This window comes from Eubalaena glacialis, chromosome 3 (genome assembly GCF_028564815.1).
Source record: "Eubalaena glacialis isolate mEubGla1 chromosome 3, mEubGla1.1.hap2.+ XY, whole genome shotgun sequence".
In the NCBI taxonomy this organism is placed as follows: Eukaryota; Metazoa; Chordata; class Mammalia; order Artiodactyla; family Balaenidae; genus Eubalaena; species Eubalaena glacialis.
The window spans coordinates 188,362,927-188,382,430 of NC_083718.1; positions in this window are offsets into that span (position 1 = coordinate 188,362,927).

Below are 19,504 nucleotides of genomic sequence, written 5' to 3' on the forward strand. Positions count from 1 at the left end.
ATGGACACACTTTTTTAAAGTAAAATTTTTCAAGTTCAGCATTTGATATGGAGGCTGAATCCTGATCAAAGTGTCAGAGAATCAAAGAACTAGAAACCAAGGCTCTGGATTCCATCGCCTTCCTGGGGTGGCTTCCTCTCTCTCTGTGGCTGTAGGTTGCAGGGCTAATCCTGGTGAGCGTTTACAGATTGCAGGAGTTGTTCACTCGCATTTCTGATGGTTGATGCTGGCTGAAACTGACGCATGATCTGGGCTTCCTCATACCTTGGTAGCTGGATTCCTGCGTGTGGGGGAAGGAGAGAGAGAAACAAAATGGTATAAACACTCACACCCCTAGCTTTGAACATCACATAGATAGCATCAGTTCTGCCACATTCTGTTCTTTAGAAACTAGTCACTAATTCCAGCCCACACTGAGGGTGGGTGGAATCAGACTGCAACTTTTGAACAGAGGCATGTCAAAAAATTTACAGAAATCATTTAAAACCATCTTAAGATCTTTTTTGGGGCCCCAGCATTTTTGCCTATCTGGTCCTTTGTCAAGTAAGTTAATCTTGTTTAGCTTCAGTTTCTGCATCCCTGAGTTAAGGCTGATCATTCTTGCCTCATATAAACCAGGTGGAAATGCTTGGTAAGTTAAGAAGCATTTTACAAATGTCAGGGGTTATTTTTATGATTACTATTATAACCTATCTGTTAGCTGAGCCCCCCAGCACACTCATCCCAGAACGCACCCCCCCCCCCCACCGCAGGCCTCGCTCTCTTTACAAAGATGTGTCCAATGCCCTGTGGCAGTGACTGAATCTTCAGGAGGTTCAAGATGTGGCCCCAGCAGGTCCTGTGGCTCATCCAGCCTGGGTATTTCATACAGGAATTCCAGGAGCTCACCAGGATTCTCCCCCAGAATGATGATTCCTCCCTCCTAGATCACATACCCCATCTAGAGGTCTTCTCCACCAGCCTTTCCCATGAGCCACAGATAAGCCTGTCCTGAAGTGGAAGCCCGGGTCTCATGGTGCTGGGCCCAGTTGGTGGTGCAAGAGCAAAACAATAAAGGAGACGCCCATCACAATGTTGGCTGAGTGAGCCCAGGGTCATCCAAACACATTAGCTGCCTCTGGAGTAAAATAGAAGATGGTCTGGTGCATTTGTCGTTGGTGGGAGTGGACGTACATTCTGAGCCTGGATAAACCTGACTCGCTTCTACCCAATAGAATACAGCAAGGTGATGAGATAAGAAGGGAATATTATGAACAGTTTTATGCCAATAATTTGGCAACTTAGATGAAATAGACAAGCTCCTCAAAAGATACTAAGTGCCAAAGGCCACACAATAAGAAATAGATAACCTGTATAGTCCTCCATCAACTAAAGAAATTGAACTCGTAGTTAAAAACCTCCCCACAAAGGAAACTCCAGGCCCAGATGGACTTACTGGTGAATTCTACCAAACATCTAAGGAAGAAACAATACCAATGTGACACAAACTCTTCCAGAAAATTAAGATGAAGGAATACTTCTTAAATCATTTTAGAAACCATCATTACTCTGATACCAAAACCAGACTAGAGACAGAAAACTACAGACCAACACCCTCATAAACATAGATAGGAAAATTATTAACCAACTTTAAATAGAATACAATAAAGTGTTATAAGGACAATAATATATCCTGTCCAGGTGGGATTTATTTTAGGAATGCAAGGTTGGCTTAATCCTCCCCAAGATGATCTATAGATTCAACACAATTCCAATCAAGATACCAGCAGGACATCTTGGGGGGATAGAAATTGACAAGCTGATTCTACAGTTTATGTGGAAATGCAAAGAAGCTAGAATTACCAAAACAACTTTGAGAAAGATGAAGTTGGAGGACTAATATTACCTGATGTCAAAATTATTATAAAGCTACAGTAATCAAAACAGATTTAGATATAGACAACTGATTTTTGACCAAAGCAATTGAATGGTGACAGGATAGTATTTCTAACAAATGTTCTGGTGCAACTACATCCACATGCAAAAAATAAAAAAGAAGAAGAAGAAGAAGTTTTATCCATACTTCACATCATATATAAAAATTAACTCAAAATGGATGATAGGCCTAAATTAAAACCTTAAACTATAAAACTTCTAGAATAGAACATAAGAGATAAATATTTGTGAGCTTGAGTTGCACAAAACAACACCCAAAGCACAATCCATTCAAGAAAATGTTGATAAATTGGACTTGGACAAAATTAAGAATTTCTGCTATTTGTAAGGCACTGTTATGAAAATGAAGAGACAAGCTGCAGACTGGCACAAAGTATTTGCAAATCATATCTCTGAGAAAGACTTGTATCTAGATGTATAATGTATAAAGAACTCTCAAAACTCAATAATAAGAAAACAAACAACTCCATTTTTTAAATGGGCAGAAGATTTGAATAAATACTTCCCCAAAGAAGACATGTGATGGTAAGTGAGCACATGAAAAGATGCTTAAATTATTAGTAATTAGGGAAATGCAAATTAAAACCACAGTGAGATACCTCTACCTACCTGTTAGAATGCCTAAAATTAAAAAGACCAACTATATCAAGTATTGACAGGGATGTGGAGAAACTCTTGCTGGTACACTGCTGTTAGGAATGCAAATGGTACAGCTACTTTCAAAGATAGTTTGCCAGTCTCTTCCAAAGTTAAACATACATCTACCATATGATCCAGCATTCCCTCCTAGGTATTTACCCAAAGAAATTAAAGCATATGTCCATATATCCATACAAAGGCTTGTACACAAATGTGCATAGCAGGTTTATTTGTAATGGCCCAAAACTGGACACAGTATCAAAGTGCATCCCTAGGTGAATGGATAAACTAGCTGTGGTATATCCATACAATCGAATACTATGCAGCAATAAAAGGATATGACTGTTGACACATGCTACAGTATGCATGAATCTCAGAGTAATTCTGCTGAATGAAAGAAGCCAGACAAAAAAGTATATACTATATTATTTCAATTATGTAAAATTGTAGGAAATGCAAACTAATCTATAGTGACAGAAAACAGATCAGTGGTTGCTTGGGAGAAATTTTGGAATGATGGAAATGCTCACTATCTTCATTGTGGGGGTAATATCATGGATGTGTACAGATGTCAAAACATCAAATTGTGCATTTTAAATAAGAAATAAAATGGCTAATATAAATATTTTCAAAATTCACATTAGTAAACCATGCTGCGTCTTGGAGATTGTGCATGTGATGGGGAATTGTGCAACCTTGAAAATCAGGAGGTCTAAAGTCCATTTTGCCATAGACATCCTGACCCTAAAGCAAGTCCTTGAATCCCTTGGGATTTCTTCCCCTTGTCATCTGCACGGGAACAGCAGCCCCTCTGTTATCCACCCCTTGGAGATGGATCAGCCTTTGAGAGCAAAGTCTTGACCATACTCAGCACTTCTAGCAGGTGTTCAATAAATGCTTGTTGACTGGGTTTAATTCGAGGTCAGGTGACCCATGGCTCCAAGTTGTAACAGCTGCAGCCTCTCCCCGTGCAGCCTCACCCGTGTTGTTCTGAGCTTTGGGGTTCAGACTGAGTCAGTCCATGTGCCCCTGACTTGTGTCTTGTTTGAGAATGAAGAATACTTCTTGTACTTTGCTTGGTTTACACAGACCCACTAATCTTTACACGTAAGCCCAGTTGCTGCCAAGGCGTGACTGCAGATAAGGAGGGATGTCCAGATCAAGGTTCCCAGGAAGGAAGGGCGTGAGCCAAGTTCTCAGGGTGAGGCCCCATGGAATTCCATGTGGCCAGATCTCACTCTTTGGAATTCACAGTTACACTTGGACTTGATGTGCCATGGTTGGCAGTTTGTAGGGAGGAGTGGGAAGTCCTCTAAAGAAAACTAGCTCTTAAAGAACCATACCAGTTCAGTTTTCATGCATAAAAGAAAATATTGGCAATTGAAAATTATGTATTAAAGCAGGACTCTTAGGAACTCTTCTCATAGATACTTGATTAACAATTAATTTACCATTCGTTGTATACTTGAATGAAGGAAACATTCACTATATTGCAATTATGCCATAATCCAGGCTTTTTTGTAATTCACACTGTGCTGTTCTCAGCTATACCAAGAGTGACTGGACTGTTCTAGAAGCTTGGCCTCCACTTCCTTGTCTGAACCCAGAGTCATAGAACTTCAGTGGTAGAGGAACCAGAGATGGGTCCCATCACCTCCATCATTTTGCAGATGAGGACCCTGAGCCCAGGAGGTGCAGGGTGGAGCCAACCTTGTGCTAGTGGGATCGGAGTTTGCCTGAGGCGACCATGGCTCCTGGTCATCAGAAAGAGCTGGCTGATTGCACAGCTAGCAAGGTTTGGGCTCCAGCAGTCCCCCAGAGTTCTCTCCTCAAGATGTGGAGCCAGGTGGCCACTAGAAAACCCACTAAGCAGAGATTTCTTCTAGGCCCCACCCACCCACCCCCATCTCCTGGCATGAGAGCCTCCTAGGTTGTCTGCCTGCACCAGATTTTCAGGTACTCCCCCTGCCTCTTGATAAGATCTTGGATTTCAACACTGAAAGGGGCCTTAGCTGTCTCTTAGTCCCTGTCCCCAGTGGGAATCCCTCGTTCAACATCCCTGCAGTTGTTATCAGGCCTCTTCTTGAATGCCTCCATTGACAGGCAGTTCACCACCTCCAAAGACAGCCCATTCCAGCATGGACTCTGGAGCCAGACTGATGGGCTCTGCACTTGGGTAAGTTACTTAACTTCTCTGTCTCATTTTCCCATCAGAAAAATGGGGATAATAATAGTATTCGCACCTGCCTTGTAGGATTGTTGAGAGGATTGTATGTGTCAACGTGTGGGGGGCAGACACCCTCTGCGTGCTCTGGCTGACACTGTATGTCCATGTCTGCCTTCCTTCTCTTCACCTGAAGGCATTTTTCTGAGCCCAGGTGAGCCCAAAGAGCTGGGTGGTGGGTGCCCTGCACCACTGGCTGATGGAGGTGGTGTGTAGATGCTCCGGTTTCCACAACCCCCGCCAGGTCAATCTGAGTGTGTTCTACATGTTTCCTCATGTACCTTCTGGGGATAAAGCAACAGATGCCTGTTGGTAGCCGGCCCCATAACACATCCTTCATGGGCTCCTTGCTCTTTCCAGGATCATTTCTCCACTCCCTTGCCGTGTTTTCTTCCACTTTGCAAATGAACTACTTGCCCTCGACTCAGGCTCTGCTTCTGGGGAACCCGAACTAAGCCAACGTTGAAAGCACTTTGCATAGTGGCCGGCATGGAGTGCGTGTGTATTCATGTTAGCAACTGATGTCAGCAGCTTTATCCCATAAAACGCTCTTCCTACATTGATCCCAAACCTTCCTCCTTGCAGGTGGGCCCCATGGTCCTCACTTTTGTGTTTGTCCCCTCCATTGTCCTGTCATAGACACCTTCCCGGCATCTCCGTAAGGATGCTCACCCATTACATTCCCCCTTGTCATTCAGTTTGTTGTGTTTTTATGTCCAAGTTAGATACCACCGTCTCTGGGACTTCCCTGGTGGTCCAGTGGGTAAGACTCCACACTTACAATGCAGGGGGCCCAGATGGAGAAGGTTCGATCCCTGGTCAGGGAGCTAGATCCCGCATGCATGCCGCAACTAAGAGTCCGCATGCTGCAACTAAGACCCTGCGCAACCATAAAATAAATAAATAAATAAATAAATAAATATATATATATATATATTTTTTTTTTTTTTAAAAAGAGAGATACCACCGTCTCAACCACCTTCTGTCCCCAGAGTCTGACCCTAGGTCATGCCCTTGATCAAGAACATTTTCACCATCATTCCCGTCATCCTGATGGGAGCTTCAGAGTGGTCCAGGCCTTTGAGCTGAAAGACTTTTCTTGCTGGCAGTCTGTACATGCACGGACTGGTGGGTGCTGGTGCCCTGGCCCTGTGCTTAGGTCACCAGCTGGGGGAGGATCTGTGTGCTTTGGTTTCTGAGAGGGACGGGTCAACACCATTGGCCAAGGTTGGAAACAGGAGTGGACAGGGGCAGGGCTCCTGTTGATTTTCCTGACTTGGCAATTAGAGTCTTTGCTTCCCTGTGAGGGCACAGAATGTGACCAGCTAAGAGGGTCCCAGACTCCAGTCCTTATTCCCCGCTCTGCCTGCCACAATCCCCTACTCCTCATTCTCAGGTCTTGAAAGGCTCCAGTATCCTCAAACTCCTAGATACGTCCCAGTAATGATTTTTTTTAAAAAAACACTTATAAATTTGCCATATTTCCTCTCCTCCTTCTTTGTGGATATATTTTAAAGTAAATTACAGACATCATGAATTTCATCCCTAAATACCTCATTATGGATCTTTTAAAAATAAAGTCATATTTTTATTAAATACTTTTATTTCACATAAAAAAATTTTAAATATCAGTAAGCCCTTCATATCATTTAATATTTCTGCCATGTTCAAATATCTGCAATTGTCCCCAAAACATTTCTGTGTGTGCTCCTGTCAGGCACCAGGAGGGGCCATTGAAGTTTCTAGTTTTGTTTTTTTTTGGTTTAGCTGGGTGTATGTGTTTTTCTATTGTTTTTATTTTTGAGTCCTTTTAACAAACAGATAATATGAATTTGAACCCTAAAGCCAGGGAAGGGCCAGCTGGTGCTTATGAATATTTGCTCAAGGCCCACCTTCTCACCCTCCGCCTAGATCTGAGACCTGGACGCTGTCTCCCTTTATTGGGTGGACTTCTGTCCCGCTCTCCCTTTTGCTGAAGGTATTCTCCCCAGGGTCCCACTTTAGATAGGGGTCCCTATTCCAGTTCTCCATCTTGGGAACTTCTCCATCTTGGTTGCTGAGCCCAGAGGACAGAATCCTGGAGCTTCTGGCGCCCACTGTGAGGGACCACTTACGTGAGAGCAAGGCCAGAGGGAGGAGGGCAGGGCTGAGGGAGGATGAACTCAGTTCTGATGACATGGTGTGAGCTGGGATCCCACTGAGCTTGAATTTTTTTGTGCTTCACCTGAATTTTTCAGTTCAGTGAACCAATAGATTTCCTTTGTTGCTGAAACCTGCTTGATTTGGGTTTTCTGTCTCTGAAAACAAAAGTCCTGAATGAAATAGTTTCTTAAGGAACAAAGCAAGTCAGAGAAATTCTTCACGGGTCACTGGAGATTTAGACCCACACCCCAATGAAGACTTCTTGTAAACTAGGTAAGCGACACTAGCAATTCTCAAGTGCTACGTCAGCATGACCTGGGAGCCTGTTACAAATACAGATTCTACCCCCCACCCCCAGACCCCCTGAATCAGAAACTCTGGGGTGGAGCCCAGGAATCTGTGTTTTAACAAGACTTCCCGATGATCCTAACCTAACACAAGGCCCTCACTCAAATCTCACCCTGGGACCCTGTCAGAGTTCCATTTTAGAAAGGTTGTTTTGACGGCAACTGGATTGGAATTGAGCAACCAAGTGTGGAAATAAGGAGACTAATGAGGAGGCTACTTTAGTAGCCCAGGGAAGGGATGATGGACTTGAGAGGGGTCAATGAAAAATAGAGGTAACCAGAGAGAGTTAAGAGATATTTAGGAGATAAGATCAATGGGACTTAGGAGTGGATTGGATGGTGGGTGAGGAAGAGGGAGATGTTTGAAAGGTTTGCTGTTTTGTTTTGGTTTTGTTTTACATCGTTCATTGGATGGACTGTGCTACCATTTAGAGTTTGGGGTCACAAGAAGAATACTGGGTTTTGTGGAGGAAAACCATGAGTTTAGTTTTGTGCATGTTGTGGTTGAGTTCCCCCAAATTCTGGGATTGGCTTTGATTGGACCACTTGGAACCCTGTATCCCTGAAAACAATCCTTGTGGCCAACGGGATGGAGCGTGCTGACTGATCACCCTACCCAAAGCACGTGGACTGAGTGTTGGGGAGGAAGAAGAGAATTAGCTGCTCCTCACAGAGACCTCTAAGGAAGGGGGCTCTGGGTCAGGATTGGGTATTCCTGGCACAGTGCTATTGAAACACCAACTTGATCACACCGCAACATCTCAAATATACGCTATAGCTACTCTTTCAACTTATATTTCATACTTTTTAGTCTTGAATTCTACATTCAAGCAACCAAGACTTGCTTTTTGTTTGCATTTGCCTGGTATGTAAGCGCTCACCCCTTTATTTTTAACCTCTCTGTGTCTTATGTTTTAGTCATGCTCTAGAGTTTTTGTTCTTTGATCTAATCTGAGAGTCTTTGCCCTTGAATATCAGAGTTTAATCCATTTATATTTGCTATAATCAACGTTTTGCTCTTTGGCATCTTATTTTATGTTTTGCTTCTTATATGTTCTTGCTATTTTCTTTTTTCAATTTCCATTCTTTTGCTATATTGATTAACTTTGCTTATTTTTATATACACATTTGGAAGACTTACATCCTAATTTTATTTTACTAACAATGCCCACAGAGCCCCTGAGGCCCATATAGGTGTTCAAAATCCCAGGTGTGGTTCCTTCTTCCTGTGATGGAGGGTTGATCCACAGGTTGATCCATGTACTCAGGGCTCTCAGAGGTCCCAGGCCATGCCCCCTCAGCCACAGACAGCCCTGTCTCTGCCCACAGAGCCTGGCCCCTGAGCTGTCTGACCTTGGCTGTGTCTTCATATCCATTTCACTTTGTACCTCCCCTACCGCCACCATCCTTCCAGGAACAGCCCCACTGATGCCCTAGCAAACCTTCTTCTGTGGCCCCAGAGGTTCCTAGATTCAGATCCAGAGCCCAGTAAGGAGATGGGGCTCAGTATGGTGGCCTCACGGCCCACCAGGCTCAAGTGGAGGTTCCTTTGGCTCAGTTCTGAAGCCCTCTAAACCCTTGGCTTGGCCGATAGACCATGGGTCACCACAGAGAAAATAATTTCCAGTGCCTTCTCACCTTCCAGACCCTCTTTCATCACTGTATCCATGAACCCTCAAGCCAACAACCTCAGGCCCTCACGCAATCAATCCTAGCCCTCTAGCAGCCTGTGACACTCCAGATTACTCCTACCTCTTCCTCCTCATCAAAACCACCATTCTAAACCCAAAGGAAAAGTATCACAATCCTTCACCTTGCAAATATTTACTGGGCTTGAGCTGTGCCATTTAATTCACACTAAGATTTAGATAACTGGTAACAGCCTAATCTATGAACTTTCCCTGTAGTGTTTTCATTTTCAAAGAGAAGTTTGTGGGTTTTTTTTTTAGTCTTAATGATATTCTAGGTTTAATCCAACATATCTAAAACATTATTTCAACATGCAACCAACATAAAAATAATTATTAATGAGATATTTGACATTTTTTATGCTAAGTCAATGAAATCCCAGGACATCTCAATTTGCACTAGCCACACTGCAAGTGCTCAGTAGCACATTTTGGGATTCAAAGAGAAGCATGTTGACCATAAAGGATTTTTAATCTCTGGTGGTATAAACTTCTGACAGGAGCCCTGTGGTTCTCCTCAAATGGGAAGTGAGTAGAAAGATAACTAACCTAAGAAACAGGAGACCTGGTTCTAGATCTTGCTCTGCCATTTGGTACCCGAGGCACCTGGAGCAAATTGCTTAACCTCCTCACCTCTGTTCCTTGCTCTTAAATGGGTGCATGATATGGGTGCCCTATCTCGTGGGTAGGAATACTGCATCCTGAAGGGTGAAGTGGAGCTCACCAGGTGGAGAGGGGGTGACAGAGCGAGAAGCACATATGACACCCTACTTGTTGTACATGAGGAGGGGGCACTGCCTCAAGGGACCCTTCCATGGATGGTGGGTCTTTTCATTCTTGACAAAGGCTAGTGGTCCCATCTGGTATTTTTGATCCAGGGCCTAATGATGGCTCTGTTTGCCCATGTGTGTCTGCCTCTAAGAAAGATGTGATCAGCAGGTTTTTCCCACGTCCCCCCTGAAAGAGGGGCCAGTGCTTGAGCAGCCCACCCTGGAGCAGTGGGGGGCCTCTCTCTCTCTCAGCTTCCACCCCCAGGAGCCTGTTATGCTATCAGCGGTGGGGTGGGGAACTCTGGAGCAGGGGTCAACGGGACATTTACCATGCTTCTGGGAGATGCTGGGGTCCTGACACCCTAAAACTCAGCCTAGGGGTCTTCCTTGGTGGAGCTGAGGCTGCTGAGCTGCACCCCAGAAAATGAACACCATGCCTCTTCCTGACTTGTTCCCTAAGTCAGTTCCAACAGTCCAACGGGTCAACGAGAAAGTGGTTGCAGCCCAGGACTTCGAGTTCCCGCTTCTCTACTAAGATGCTGTGTGTCAGAGCACACTCTCTTGTCCCAGTTTCTTCAACTGGAGATGATCAAACCAGGCCCTCCAGCATCCCTGGTTGCTTCTGAGGCTCCAACAAAATAAGACGTGTTGCATCTTAGTTGGGGATTGTGTGTTTGTGGAGAGCAAAAATGCAATCATACCTGCTCAGTCAAGACCTGGGGGGTGCGGATTTCCAAGGGCAGGAAGTACAGCCCATACCAGTGGTCCCCAGCAGGTCATCATCACCCACCACCTCAGCCACACTGACGCCGTCTCTGAGGCCTGGAGGTCCTTCTCTGCTGCTCTCCAGCACCTGCCTCCTTCTCTCTGGACACAGCTGTCCCTGGGAGCGCAGGGTGTCTGCTCCTCCAACATCCACTTATGTGAGGTGTGGGGTTACCAGGTGCCAGTCCTGGGCCCCTCTGCACGGCCTCATGTCAGCTGGGCCTCAAGTCGCTGACTCAGGCCTGAGAGGGGGCATCTGAGCGGCCCGCCTGTCCGTTCAGCGGGGGCAGGGGAGGGGGCCCCCCAGGTGACAAGAGGGTAGATGGGAACGGTTGGGTGTCTATCATCCAGGGTGACGGTGCTTTGAAATTCTAAAAGCAGGACATAGAGGCAAGAGGAACCATAGCCCAGTGCAATTCCACGTCTTATTGTGTGAGAAAGGATGGCAGTCCAGGGACATGCATTGCGTTGTTTGTCCCTGATATGCCTGTAACTTACAGGAGACCTTTAGGGGTCCTGTGTATCCCAGTTTACCAATAAGAAAGATGGGAGGGGTGGACGGGATAGCCAAGGTCCCCTGGGCACGGACCTCGCCATCCTCAGAGTGGCCACTAGAGGGCAGCAGCTTCCCTGCAAACGCAGCCCGTCCACTCAGCCCTCTAATCCGTCCTCCACAAACACCTTTGCTTTAGTTAGTTTCTCACAAAATGGCACCAACACAGAAGGCCTTTGGGGAAATTTCTGGCACTGGTGAGAGAGGAACATCAGCTGAGAGCACCATGGAACAGCTAAGGGGCTGTGTCTAAGGGATATTTTGTTTCTCAAAACTTTTCTCGAGAACCACGAACTCACAGAAACCAGTTTTGGAATTCTGAAATCCCAGGGCCTGCTAAGGGGGGGGGGTCTTCCCAGCTTCTGCTCCTGGGGGACCCAGCCTTGCCCTTGAGGGGGGCAGTCAGCCAGGTGACTTTCTTCCCACTGACAACCGGCAGCTGTTTTTAAGGCTGTTTAAAGAGCAGATTCTTTCTGCTTTCACTGGGAGAGGATGTGCTCTCCATCCTCAGCGGCTCCCGGGAGAAAACTTCTGGAGAACAAAGTTGACAGCAATTTAGTTTAAAAAGTGTTCACGATGACAATCTAGAGAAATAACATGAGCCCCAAATTAATACCACCTGAAGCCATTTTATTTTTTTCCTTGGGTGTTTGGTGTTTTGGGGGGTTTTGTTGTTTTTTTTTTAGTTTTTAAACTAAATTCAGCCAAATTCCTACTCTGTGTTGTTTGTAATAGTGAAAAGTTAGCATCATAAATTAACAGTAAGTAATAATACAATTAAACAGTAGTATTTACCGTTTCCATAAAAGTTATAAAAATATCAATTGATGATTAGAAACTTTCATTTTCAGTCTTTCAGTAAGGTCTGTGGGAACTTTTGGTAACTTTTGAAGCACAACATAAACGTGAGAGTTTTAATTTTATGTAATTAAAATGTCCCTGGAAGCTGGGTCAGTGCTGAGTCCGATTCCTGCCTAGCTCATCCCAAAGCCTCCACCAGCCTCACACCTTGTACTTGGAGTTGTGTCTCCCCAGAGCAATGTCTGAATCTGCTGGTAGCCCAGGGAGGCTGCAGAGAGCACGTGCCTCATCCAGCCCAGGAATTCATTGGAGAGGACCCTGGAGACCACCACGATTCTACCCGCAATGACAGTACCCCCCTCTTCTACACGACACATCCTTTCTAGAGCCATTTTACAACCTCTTCCCCCATCCACAGATGCGCCTGCCCTAAATGAGCACACAGCAATGGGCCCAACCCTGGGATCACAGTTCAGGGCAGGAGGGTGAAGAAGCAGCCCACTGCAATGCTTCATAAGAGAGCCAGGGTCGTCTCAAGCTCATTGTCAATCTCTAGGGTAAAACAGAAGGTGGTCCGGTGGCTTTTGTGGAGGTGTGAGTAGAGAAGCATAGCAAGAAAGAGTAGGAGCCTATGCCCTACATTCAATGCAGGGAGAATAGCATATGCAAAGGCCCTGAGGCTGGAACATATTTGGTATGTCTGGTATGGCCAGACCTCAGTGAGCAAAAGGGAAAGTGGTAACAGAAGATGTCCAGGAAGTAGCCAGGGGCCAAATGATGTAGACCACAATTAGGGCTTTGGAATTGATTCAAAGTGTAATGGGAAACCATTAGAGAGTTTTGAGTAGGAAAGTGAGTCCATATTTTAAAAGGAATAAATAGTAATTTACAAAGGGTAATGACCAGCCATGTATCCACCACCCATTTTAAGCAATGCCATTACAGACACAATTGAGGGCTCTTTCTTCCCACCCCTCCCTCCCCATGCTGGATGCCACCACTACTCTTGTAATAGGGAAGAACAAATCTGACTCCATCTTAGATCTGTTTCTTTTACTTTAACCTTTGTATTCTAGTACTTTTGCTTCCGTTTAAGAATGTTGCCTATAGCCTGAAGTATATAGGATAGCCTATTCTCAAGGCTCTGACCTTTAAGGGTATAACACTTTTCCATTCATACACAGATAAAAAGTTGCAGAACAGAGAATAACATTATTCTTGTTGGAGGTTTACAGGAACATCATGACCTGACCCACGTGGACAGCTGCAAGAACAAAGGATTCCAACACCAAGAAGTCTGCAACGACCAACCATGCCCCTCCCTCACCTTGCCTTTTAAAATGCTTTGCTAAAACCCTTTGGGGAGTTCAGGGTCTTGGGGGCACGAGCCCCTCATTCTCCTTGCATGGCCCTGCAACAAACCTTTCTCTGCTCCAAACTCTGACATTTCGGTTTGTTTGGCCTCACTGTGCATTCAGTAACATTCTGAATTCGGAGTTTTTCTTATAAATCACCTTTACTATGTATTATTAAATACACCTTAAAATTATGTAGGTATATAATTCTCTTGTTATTGTTCAGCTTTTATAAATAATATAATACTATATTTTTCCTGCTACTTGTTTTGTTGCTTGTGACTTTCTACCATGTTGGTAGGTGTAGTTCTGATTCATTCATTCTTTACTGCTGCCCAGTATGATTATTTTATGTGATCCTGTTAACAAATATTTCCCCTGTTTTTCAATTACAAGTAATGCTGCTGTGAACACTTTTGTTTCTCATGCATATACGCAGGTTTCTCTAAGGTAAATCCCTAGGAGTGGGATTTCCGGGTCATAGGATATACACATTTTGCAAGGTATCATCAAAGTGCTTTCAGAGCTGTTGGACCAGTTCACACACCCACCAGGAGGAGGAAGTTTGCTCCACATCCTCAGCAGCATGTGGTATTGTCAGATCCCAATCTGGGGGTGTGAAATGGTATCTCATTAAGGTTTTCATTTTTATTACCTTAATTACTAGTGAGATTGAGTCTCTTCATGTATTTATGGATCCTTCCCATTTTCTCTCTCTGTAAATTGTCAGTTCATCCCCTTTTCTGATTTGCTCTGGGGTTGCTGGTCCTTTTCTTATTGATTTTTAGGATTTCTTTATACAGTCTGGATTCATTCATTCGGCACATTTTCATTGAGCACCTTTGTGCACCAGATACTCCTCTGAGGTCCTTGGAGTTCATTGTCACAGAGCTTATATCTTCTTGGTGAATACACGTTCTTCTATCCTCTGAATTTCCTGAAAACTTGTTATAGTTAAAGCCTTAATTACATCCAGGTTCAAAAAAAAATTCTCTTTGCCACTGGTCCTCATGGGCAGTGCTGGGTACTCCAAGAAGCCCAGAATGTCAGCTTGTTCCACGTCAAGTGGCATTAACCCTGCTCAGTGTCCTTAAATCCATGGTATGAAGACCCCATCAACCTTCCATCTGCTGGTGTTAGGGACCAGTGATGATCAGCTCTTGGGCCCATTTGTTCATTCAGTTGCAAGATGATTCCTTCTGAACTTAATAGCTGGAACTGCTCCAGGAAGAGCTTCCTTTCACTGCGTGCAGTGGGTTGGATGGCGGCCCCCCAAAAAGATATGTCCATCTAGAAACTGTAGACGTGAACTTATTGGAAAAAAGGATCTTCACGGATGTAATTAAGTGAACGGTTTTGAGATGAGATTGTCCTGGATTATTGAGGTGGGCCCTAAATCCAATGACAAGTGTAATAAGAGAAAGACAGAGGGACACAGACACAGAGACGAGGAGGAGGTGAGGTGAAGACGGAGGCAGAGACTGGAGGGATGAAGTCACAAGCCAAGGAACCCCTGAAGCCACCAGGAGCCAGAAGAGGCAGGAAGGATTCTCTCCTGGAGGCTTTGGGGGGAGCGTGGCCCCGTCCACACCTTGATTTCAGATTTATAGCTTCCAGAACTATGAAAAAATACATTTCTGCTCTTTTAAGCCATGCAGTTTGTGGTCATTTGCTATAGCAGCCACAGGAAACAAAAACAACCAACTATGAGACTACTGTACTCTGAAATACAATTTGGACAGGAAAGGCAGGACAAATACTTGAGTCTCCCCCTCTATGTGCCGATTTACAGAATAATAAGTGGTTTCCCTGGCAACCTCCAAAATTGGCCAATGAGTTTTATTTTTTTATTATTATTATTATTTTTTTTAAATTTATTTTTGGCTGTGTTGGGTCTTCGTTGCTGTGCGCGGGCTTTCTCTAGTTGTGGCGAGCAGGGGCTACTCTCTTTTGCGGCGCACGGGCTTCTCATTGCGGTGACTTCTCTTGTTGCAGAGCACAGGCTCTAGGCGCGTGGGCTTCAGTAATTGCAGCACGTGGGCTCAGTAGTTCTGGTGCACGGGCTTAGTTGCTCCACGGCATGTGGGATCTTCCCAGACCAGAGATCGAACCCGTGTCCCCTGCATTGGCAGGCAGATTCTTAACCACTCTTAACCACTGTGCCACCAGGGAAGTCCTGGCCAATGAGTTTTCCTTCATTTTTTTTTTAGTACCATTATGAGTTCATGTCTTTCTATATATTTGCTGTGTTTCAATCCATTGTAGTTATTCTTCTTTTTCTGATATTATTCTTTTTGATGCTTAAGTTGTCCCAGGAGCCGCTTCAAGACAGTCCCTGTTCAATATATGCAAATCAATCAATGTGATACACCATATTAACAAATTGAAGAATAAAAACCATATGATCATCTCAATAGATGCAAAAAAAGATTTTGACAAAATTCAACACCCATTTATGATAAAAACTCTCCAGAAAGTGGGCATAGAGGGAACCTACCTCAACATAATAAAGGCCATATACGACAAACCCACAGCAAACATCATTCTCAATGGTGAAAAACTGAAAGCATTTCCTCCAAGATCAGGAACAAGACAAGGATGTCCACTCTCACCACTATTATTCAACATAGTTTTGGAAGTCCTAGCCATGGCAATCAGAGAAGAAAAAGAAATAAAAGGAATACAAATTGGAAAAGAAGAAGTAAAACTGTCACTGTTTGCAGATGACATGATACTATACATAGAGAATCCTAAAAATGCCACCAGAAAACTACTGGAGCTAATCAATGAATTTGGTAAAGTTGCAGGATACAAAATTAATGCACAGAAATCTCTTGTATTCCTATACACTAATGATGAAAAATCTGAAAGAGAAATTAAGGAAGCACTCCCACTTACCATTGCAACAAAAAGAATAAAATACCTAGGAATAAACCTACCTAGGGAGACAAAAGACCTGTATGCAGAAAACTATAAGACACTGATGAAAGAAATTAAAGATGATACCAACAGATGGAGAGATATACCATGTTCTTGGATTGGAAGAATCAACATTGTGAAAATGACTATACTACCCAAAGCAATCTACAGATTCAATGCAATCCCTATCAAATTACCAATGGCATTTTTTATGGAACTAGAACAAATCATCTTAAAATTTGTATGGAGACACAAAAGACCCCGAATTGCCAAAGCAGTCTTGAGGGGAAAAAGCGGGGCTGGAGGCATCAGACTCCCTGACTTCAGACTATACTACAAAGCTACAGTAATCAAGACAATATGGTACTGGCACAAAAACAGAAACATAGATCAATGGAACAAGATAGAAAGCCCAGAGATAAACCCACGCACCTATGGTCAACTAATCTATGACAAAGGAGGCAAAGATATACAATGGAGAAAAGACAGTCTCTTCAATAAGTGGTGCTGGGAAAACTGGACAGCTACATGTAAAAGAATGAAATTAGAATACTCCCTAACACCATACACAAAAATAAACTCAAAATGGATTAGAGACCTAAATGTAATACTGGACACTATAAAACTCTTAGAGGAAAACATAGGAAGAACACTCTTTGACATAAATCACAGCAAGATCTTTTTTGATCCACTTCCTAGAGTAATGGAAATAAAAACAAAAATAAACAAATGGGACCTAATGAAACTTCAAAGCTTTTGCACAGCAAAGGAAACCATAAACAAGACGAAAAGACAACCCTCAGAATGGGAGAAAATATTTGCAAATGAATCAACGGACAAAGGATTAATCTCCAAAATATATAAACAGCTCATTCAGCTCAATATTAAAGAAACAAACACCCCAATCCAAAAATGGGCAGAAGACCTAAATAGACATTTCTCCAAAGAAGGCATACAGACGGCCACGAAGCACATGAAAAGATGCTCAACATCACTAATTATTAGAGAAATGCAAATCAAAACTACAATGAGGTATCACCTCACACCAGTTAGAATGGGCATCATCAGAAAATCTACAGACAACAAATGCTGGAGAGGGTGTGGAGAAAAGGGAACCCTCTTGCACTGTTGGTGGGAATGTAAATTGATACAGCCACTATGGAGAACAGTTTGGAGGTTCCTTAAAAAACTAAAAATAGAATTACCATATGATCCAGCAATCCCACTACTGGGCATATACCCAGAGAAAACCATAATTCAAAAAGACACATCACCCCAATGTTCATTGAAGCACTATTTACAATAGCCAGGTCATGGAAGCAACCTAAATGCCCATCGACAGACGAATGGATAAAGAAATTGTGGTACATATATACAATGGAATATTACTCAGCCATAAAAAGGAAAGAAATTGAGTCATTTGTTGAAATGTGGATGGATCTAGAGACTGTTATACAGAGTGAAGTAAGTCAGAAAGAGAAAAACAAATATCATATATTAACGCATGTGTCTGGAACCTAGAAAAATGGTACAGATGAACCAGTTTGCAGGGCAGAAGTTGAGACACAGATGTAGAGAACAAATGTATGGACACCAAGGGGGAAAGCCATGGAGGGTGGGGATGGTGGTGTGCTGAATTGGGCGATTGGGATTGACATGTATACACTGATGTGTATAAAATTGATGACTAATAAGAACCTGCTGTATAAAAAAAAAATAAAATAAAATTCAAAAACTAAAAAAAAAAAAAAAAAAAAAGACGGTCCCTGTGTCTTCTGGGCATGACCCCAGTAGACTTAGGTAGATTTCTTGTTTTCTGGCCTAAAAAGATATCCCAGGTTCATCTTGTATATCCTTGCCCCAGATCTGGAATCAGCCATTTCTCCAAGGAGCCCTGGTTCCTGATAGTGGGAAATAACATTGAGAGACCACTGTCTGGATATAAGGGTGTTCATTGCTATGGGGCTACTGTTGTTTCTACACCTGAGTGCACAAAGCTAGGAAATACCTGCTTTTTTTTTTTGGCCACATGGCACAGTGTGTGGGATCCTAGTTCCCTGACCAGGGATGGAACCCGCACCCCCTGCAATGAAAGCATGGAGTCTCAACCACTGGACCACCAGAGAAGTCCTAATATGTGCTTTTAGAAAGGGAAAAATATTTTATAAATTATACTGATATTTCCAATTCAAATCTACAAATACAGGGTTTTTACTTAGCTTTTTTTTTTAATTTTTGAATTTTATTTTATTTATTTTTTTATACAGCAGGTTCTTATTTTTACTTAGCTTTTTAAATTTTATATTTGGATCTCTATGTTCCTATGCTGAAAATCATGCTACTAAAGACATAGACATAATTATTTATGTATATATAGTAACATATTATGGTAATTACACACACACACATCCGTTCTTCTTGTCCTTAGGATTAAACCCCACTAGGTATGATAGTAAAAATACTGTGTTTAAGGAAAAACTCTTCTCTCTGTGTTTATGCTACCAACTCAATGTATGATTGTTCAGTCATTTTACTGTGTTTTTACATTTTAAGTTAACTGAAGTTTTAGGGATTTTAAAAATCATTTAAATTTAATTTAATGTTATAACTATGTAAAACCCAAGATTCCAAAGGTAAAACTACCAAACAGGGTGCATCCAGAAAAGTCCATTTTCCAGCCCATCCTACACCCTTTCCTGTGCCCACCAACGCCCTGCTTAGGTAACCATTGTAATTAATTTTGGTTCCTTTTTCCCTTTTTTCAACCTTTATCCAAAAATGTAAAAAATGTTTAAAATGTGTAGTCCTGAGCTTCAGATGCTGAACTACAACCTCATAGGCAAGTGGGGAGAGAAGTTCAGGATAGAAGTTCAGAGTTCCTCCCACGCCTATACCACACTCCTGGTGTGGTACAGGATTAGAACACCAGGGCCCTATGGAAAATGGGACCCCCTCTCTCCTAGCACCAGACCAAGACCCCACCCACCCCACCCCACCGCAACCCTTCCTCTTCAATGGAGAAGACACAAAATTCTTGAAACTTGTACAGGAACCTGGTGCCTGGTGCACGTGGCAGGCAGCTAGCTAACCAGGGAGGGTCAGCGCTTCCCCCCTGCTTCCTGGCAGGCAGGACGGGGCACTACTCAGCTTCTTCCTCCTCACCTCTTCTTCGCTCTCTTCCTCAGAAAGGTCATTGCTTATGGTAACAATCTGGTGCCGCCCAGTGGTCCGCACAGGGCCAGAGCCTGACTTCAGGCGGAAGGTTACAGGTGGTTGGAACTGGAAGTCATCCAAACTGAGCATGGGTTGGCAGGACAACTTGAGGTGGGCCACAGCGACTGGGATCTCCTGGTGGTCGTGGTTCCA